Source organism: Suricata suricatta, chromosome 2, assembly GCF_006229205.1.
Source record: "Suricata suricatta isolate VVHF042 chromosome 2, meerkat_22Aug2017_6uvM2_HiC, whole genome shotgun sequence".
Taxonomy (NCBI): domain Eukaryota; kingdom Metazoa; phylum Chordata; class Mammalia; order Carnivora; family Herpestidae; genus Suricata; species Suricata suricatta.
This window is the reverse complement of record NC_043701.1, coordinates 180,300,794-180,308,102: the sequence shown is the minus strand read 5'-3', so window position 1 is coordinate 180,308,102 and position 7,309 is coordinate 180,300,794. Positions and strand designations below refer to the sequence as shown.

At 45.1% G+C, this 7,309-nt stretch overlaps 1 long non-coding RNA gene across 1 annotated transcript in view; it reads right to left on the bottom strand.

The window, feature by feature from the left end:
• The window catches only part of LOC115285985, a 10,868-nt gene extending 3,981 nt beyond the window's left edge, over positions 1–6,887 (bottom strand). Inside the window, exons 1-2 of the long non-coding RNA XR_003905791.1 lie at positions 6,209–6,887; positions 5,145–5,278 (exon numbers count right to left, since the gene is read on the bottom strand). This is a non-coding gene — a long non-coding RNA (uncharacterized LOC115285985). The remainder of the gene's footprint in view (positions 1–5,144; positions 5,279–6,208) is intronic.
• Positions 6,888–7,309: the final 422 nt, after the last annotated feature.

Here is a 7,309-nt window from a genome sequence, read left to right as displayed (position 1 = left end):
GCTGGCTCCTCCTTGGTGCCATCTTTGACCACCACAGAACCGCTGTCCCTCTGGGGCCTTCCTAGTGGCTCTCACGAATTTGAACAAATCATGATGGCTACCCAGTCCTTTTTGCCATCTTCTGATTTCGCTGGGTAACTTTAAGCTCTCTAAGGTCAGGTCCTGAATGAAATTCAGCCTCGGGATCTCTTCGTGTGCCCAGTACCACATAAATAGTCATGGAATGAATGAGGAGAGAATCTAGAATTTTGGAGAGGAAAACCAGTGAACGATGGAGTTGTCACACGGGTGGCTGGTACATGCCCTTCCTTGGAGCTAACGGAGAGGGGAAGGTCTAGGCAAGGATGGATGGATGTTACTCCTGAATGTTCTTAGATCCTCCCTGAAATCCCTTTAGCTTCAAGATCCCCGTGAGGAATTAGAGAGGTGTTCTCTGCTTCACAGTCTGGACCCAAGACTGGAAATGTTCAGATAAAAGCTCAAATGTTTAATAATAATAATAATAAGCTGTGTTTGTTTCTTGAAGACAGAAACAAGAGGTCAACATAGTGATGGGTGAAGAGGGCCCCTGGCGCCCCGCTGGAGTTTCCTTCAGCCCCACCTCGCCGGGACGCGCTGACCTGTCCGACGTCTGACTCACTGTGGCCACGGGGCTCCTTGTTTTCTCCTCCCAACCGTGTGGAGTGGTTCTCTGGCCTCCGCCTCACGGAGCCAGCTCTGGGTGCTCTCCAGCGACGGGACTCTGCTCCCTGCTTACAGAGGGCTGGGCTGAGAGGGCAACTGGGGACCAGGGAAATTTTTTTGGAACTTCTTTTGGCGACAAGCCTAAAAGGCCATTAGAGCTAAGAGCCATGTCGTTTTTCTGCAGGGCAGAGAACAGAGTAAGGGTCTGGTTCTACTTACGGAGTAAGATTCCGGCCGGCTTTGGTGGTAGGAAGTTTGTGGTACACACAACCCACTTTATGTTTTTAGTTTAAAAATGATTTCCTCTGCTCTGCTAGGTGAATCAATAATTGTGCTCTGTTATGACGGAAACAGGCATTCCGTTCACATGAGAAAGCCCCTGGCATATTGGAACCCAACAGACAATGAACCATCCATGCTAGGGAGCAGTAAGCCTCAAGTTTTTCAAGAGTGTATCTTTGAGAAATGTTAAAGAATAAAGACATCTGGTAAAGGTCAGATTCGTGTTCTTATTTAAGGCCTCTGTTCATTTGACATTTTGGTTGAGGAAAGACAGTTTCTCTTCTCAGGGAGGAAGTAAAAGTTGTCTAATGGCAGATATAGTGGTGCTGTTAAACAAAGCCCTAATATTAATTTCCTCTCTGTTCTAAATCACTGGGGGTAGATGGGAAGGCTCAGTCTTGGCCAGATGAAGGCAGACACACAGTAAAGAAAATAAAACATTTCCCTATCCATGAGAAGACAAACACAAAAACCATTCCAAATGAAACATTTTTGACAGACGTCTCTAGTTTTAACACACACAGACAAATACTCAACCTGAAAAATGTCTCTTGGAGAAACAGGGAAATGAAATATCGGCAGGACATCCTACAAATCTCAAATTTTGTGCTGACTTGGAGGAATAACGTGGTTGACGAAGACACTCGTGTGAGTCTGGACAGCTTGACTTAATGGATGCGATACAACAGTCGCGTAGACTAGCTGAAGGCCTTAGAGAGAAAAGTCATTGTCAAAAAGAACCCGGAATTGGGTCTCCTCCAGCCACTTAATCCCTGGGACAGAGTCATTCAGGAGTCAGAAAGGCCCCGGGGGTTGGGCCGCCAAGTTGAGACACTTCCTGCGGGTCTGGGTGGGGTCAGGTCCGGAAGTCTAACGACCTCCAGGCACAGATCACCATCCCTCGACTTGCCCACCTGTAGACGCCATCAGTCTGGGTGTCCCCCGTGCCAAACCCTTCCTGCTTCCCAGGCAGCCGGGAGCAAGCACGCTTCTGCCGAGTTTAATTCACTGTCTTCTGACAGACTGTGTTTAAGACTGGCTGGCAAAGATCAATGCCTCTCCTGTGCACCTCACACCGGAGAGGAAATGAGCAGAGAGGTTTTCAGTTTACCGCAGCTCTACTTGTCTTTGTACAGCTTAGTCTTCCCCACCTTGACCCGCGGCAGTTGCCTCATTTGGACCCGGCCGGCATTCGCAGGTTGAGTTCTACCCAAGAAAAATCACCTGTCCACCTCCCTGCTCCCTGACATGATTATGCCAGCTGAGATATTCTGTTACTTACAGGGCACTTACTGTACACTCTTTACTATTATTGTAAACGACTACATGTTCAAGTTGCCAGAAAGATCCTTTTTTATAAGGCTATGGGTATATCTTTCTTTAAACAAGAATAATCTAAAAATGTATTTAAATATTTATGGAAGGAGTAAGGTAGGAAATGATTGCTGCGAAAGTAACACCTTTGAATACGATTTTCAAAAATTCGGTTTATCACAACTTTTTAAGAGTGTATGCTCTGCACATGCTGTTGATATATAGGTGGGAGGGATTTTTTTTCCTTCATGAAAGAAAGGAAAGAACCAGAAGGAGTCTGGAATGCCAGGTTTTAACTGAGCAAGTACTTAGAAGTTATGAGCGTCACTATGTGTTAGAGGGGAAAGGGACAGGCAATGAACGGTCTTGTCTCAGCTACAGGGAGGGGACAATCAATGATTTTGGAGTTTGCTTCAGAAGGTCACCGCACTCATCGTCACAATGGTAAATATCTTCCATCAGGGTTAAGGATACAGGGTTACCATCACAAAGGACACCTTTGTTGAAGACCCTGAATGTTTAATATTTTTGAGATTTCTGAGAAGCACACATTTTGATAAACTCCAAATACTATTTTCTAACCACTAATGACTAAATATGTCAGAGTTGATGACACAGAGTCCTCATCCCTTCCCTAACATCTCCCTCTCTCTTCTCTCTCTCAAATTCACAGGTAAAGTCCTCATACTGTGATAGTCCATGACCGTTTGTGCTTTAAGAAAATGTTGGGATGGAAGTAGGAGCCAGCCCATCTAGCGTATATTTCAAGAAATCATGATTTTTGACCTTAGAGAAGCACTTCATTATAAATAAGAGGCAGTTCTAGAAAACACATTTGGAACCCTCTCTAAGGTCTCTCTCTACTTCCAACATGGCCAAATTCCTTGTGTAACTTATTGTTATTTGCTATTTGGATATCCTTCACTGAATGTGAGCAAAAAAGGCAATTTTTTATTCTTTTTTCAATAAGTCAATAGAAGAAAAAAATTCCTATGCATCCTAACCTATTTGGTCTCCCACAATGCCCTTTAATTTGAAAGAGAATGAAGAATTATTATAGAAATTCACCAAAAAAAATTTCATGCAAAATGAGCAGAGCTGTTTTGTTTCTGCTAGTGGTGCAATATTTTCTCATGGTTATGTTCTTGAAACATGAATCTGTGATAGTTTAAGAGCTGAATACATAATTTAATACTGCCCAAGGCCAGCATTAGCTAAAGCAGATGTTTGTGAAAGATGCATGTCTTTATTGGAGGGCTGAGCTGCCCTAATTCGGTCCATTTCACTCGGCCTCACTCTCAGTGCTCTCTTCTGCAATGATGGAGCCTGAGAACGCCCCCCTTAAAGGTGCCCTAGGGGGGCCCATCACACACGACATAAAGCTGCCCGAAATGCAGAAGGTGGTTGTCTCTCAGGGTTATTTTCTGTATCTAACAACTGTTGACGTGTCACTGAATCCCTGAAACTCACAATGAGAAGATCGTCAGAAGGTGACTGATTCTCTTGATGCTTGGACCCTCTACAGTCTCCCAGGAGTGTGGGAAACTTTCAGAGCCACGCATCTGTTCTGTAAGAACACACTCCTCAAAAGGAAGCAGTTTGAGGGTGGCGACCAAGAGGAGCCATTTTGGAATCCGAGCTCTACCCTGTCCTTGCTGTGTGAGGCTGAGCTAGTGGATTTAACCTCTCTGAGTCTGGTTTCTCATGACACAGCACCTCATAGCGTTGTTTTGAGGATCCAATGAGGTAATGGATATAAAATCCTTCACGTGGTATCTGGAATATTGGAAGGACTAAGTGGAAGCCATTACTGTAGTTCCATTTTTAGCCAATGTCCTTTTCCCTGGAATTTCCATCCTTGAATTCTAGTCATGCCCCTGGAGCTAAACACAGAGGCTTCTGCAAAGAGCAAACCTAACTTCTTTCCCACGCACCTGTCATCCAGATAATTGAAATGTTCACCCTTTTCATCTCTTTTCCCTCCATCCTTTAGACTCTTTATTACAATGACCTCAAATTACTGTCCTTTCTCCAAATGTCCAGTGTTCTCTCTCATCCTTGGGCTTCTGCACATGCTATTTTCTCTCAGCCTGGGCTCCTGCCTCTGTCACTTGTCCCCTTTTGGCCTCATCAAATCCAGTTCAAGCTTCAGGGCTCAACCGAGATGGCCCTTCTGCAACAAGTCTTTCCTGATCCCTGACACATTTCCCAGTACCGACTCCACTCTATTTCCCCGGCACTACTTCAGATTTGAAGGAAGAAGAAGTAAGGGAAAAAACTAGGCAGAGGTGGAGGAAAAGAAACATATGCATCGTTACTTGGAATTAAGCTACCTGAAGCAACATGGAAGACTGATTAAAAGTCCCTCACTGAAGACGATACTTATGATGATGCTCTATTTTGGGAGGCTGTAATGTTCCCTCTCAGTGGCTGAAAGCACCGGTCTCCAGGGTCTTCTTCTTCATTTCTAGTCTGTAGAGACTTAGCCGTGTCTGGCACATAGTCTGCTGCTCACTAGGCGTTCCTTAAACATGTCAGTAGACTTCTTTCGGAGAGCTTTCACAACCCTTTTCTGATCTGCCCATCTCAACAAAACTGGGAAGCCCTTAGAGGTTTTCTGATGTATGTCAAGTCTCTTTGCAGAGGAGTCAAGTGAGAACGAAGGAGCACTGGCTCTGGAGTGACAAATCAAATCCTACATATTCAGAGCCCTAGTCCTCCATGACATGAATGTCTCTCTCTCTCCTTCCCCATTGCAGGTGGAAGGCTATGCACCCATAGCTCAACAAACAAGAGGTTAAACCGAGTAAACAAATGTCTACCTAAATGCCTTCCCTCGTGAGAGGAGAAAGGGTTATACTCACCATCTTTATTTCACACAGAGGATAAAGAAGGAGGGAAGCTCTGTGATAGCATGAAATGATAACAGGTCAGGTGTGGTCTGGACCAATCCAGTTCAGCCTAATTCTTGACTTTGGCCTAAGCATTATGTTGTCACCTGAGAAGGAAACGAAGCCTGATGTTCACACAGTGTCCAAAGTTCCCTATGCCAGCTAGTGCCCACCATACCCTCCTCTGAGCTAGGAGGGCCCCATTATTCAGTGGGTTCTTCTAGGAAACAAACAAATGCAGGGGGCCTTTTGGGCTTTGAAGGCATCTTGCCCAGCCTTTGCTGAGGTGAAGTGAAGGTCTTCTTACAAAACCTGCCCTGAAGGGAAGAATGGGTCCTCATCTTCCTTTGTCTTCTGGAAAGACTTGAGCCCAAGCTGATCCTGAACACTGAGTGTCTCCCCAAGTGTTTGGAAACAATTGAAGAGAATTTTGACTGGGGCCAGAGAAACAAGTTTGTTCCTTCCTGCCCTCCCACCTCGGGGCGTTCCCTCAGATGTATTAAGCCCAACCCAGTGACCACCCTGGCCAAACGACGGGCTAAAGCCCACAGCTGTCCTTTGCTAGTGCCAAGATCCAAATGAAAAGCCATCATGAAGCTGGCTCTGAGGGCTTGGGGAGATAGGCGTAAACTGACTGCAGGCCTAGAAGGGAGGCTGAACTGTCGAGCTCAGACTCACCAGCCGAGAAGCCTATTTGGAGCTATGGCTCTCGCAGAAGCCAACCAGGACTCATAGAGGGACCCAATGTCCCAGCCGCCCCCGCAGAACGCGTTTAGCCCAACATGAAAGAAACACGGGAGGAAGGAAAAGGAACCAGCCTTGCTGAAGAAGAAGGCACCGTCATGAGCTCAGGGGCTGCTGTGAAAGCAGAGCTCACGACAATATGGCCCAGATGGGTTTTGAGCCTTTATCTCAGGAAGACTAAAATCAACCTATCAGAGATAAAGGAATCTGACTCCTGAGCCAGCAAGGCCAAGAAAAGAAACCATGGGATTTGGGGACAGGGGCGGGGGTGGAGAGACCACGACGATACCTACTTTTATATGAGCCTTGGCCAGTGTGGTTTGTGGACCCTGAGCATTAAAAAAGAAATATTCTAAACATACTCATCTGAGTTAGATCACACCTTAGAATATAGTTTTAGTCATTGTCAAGATCACATGAGCACCAATAGGAAATTCTACGCAAGCTACGGTGGCCCTTGAACTATAGCAACGGAAAGACTTCAGTTGATACATTGCTTGACAGCAGCTCCCACGCAGCACAACAATGTAAAATTAAAAAAAAAAAAGTCTTAAAACAGTTACTTCTGGTTGTAAATAGCATAAGGGATCCATGCTTGGTTTAAGTAATTCTTCCACCTCAAGAAACAGCTTTGGGGCTTTGCCCGCAGAGGAGACAAGGCCGAGCCAGAATGAGCTGGCGGAGAGAATGCCACATTGGCATCAGCAGAACAAAGACAGCAAGAGACTGCATTGAGTTTCTGGGGAAATAAGTGCCATCGCTTGCAAAATACTGGGATGCTCGATGTCAAAATTTGATCTGTAAGGTTTGGGAGCTCACGGAGAAGCCTGTACATGTAAAAATCTGGTCTCCAGAGGACAGCCAGGATTCCAGAGTTCACTGCGGAAGCTGCGACATACCCCCGGCTTCCTTTCTCCGGGAAGTCATTTTACGTGATGACTGTCGGGGACTGAAATGTAGTTCTACTGCACAATATTATCATCGGAGCCATCTTCCTCTGTGTCCAGGCATCTGAATTACATCCGCAATATGCCTTCAGGCATATTACATACAATTAGGAAATCTTCTTTAGTAGCTCGTTTTTTCCCAAATATGTAATTTTGGCTGAATGATATTAAGGGATTTAAAAAAAAAGGAGAGAGATCATTACATTAACTGAAATTATTACTATTTTAATTTGCCTGCAAAGCCTTTATTTCAAGTATCATTTCTTATAACTTGTAACTCAGTGGGTATCATATTCCTGATAGAATTTTAGCTACTTGATAGCCTGAGACATTTTGGGGGAATCATTCCCAACAGAAAATCAGTTTAATGAGCACTTCTGGTGTTAACTGTGAACAGCTATTTTCCACACTCCTAAAGTACACGGCTAAACAAGGGACTCGGGCCAC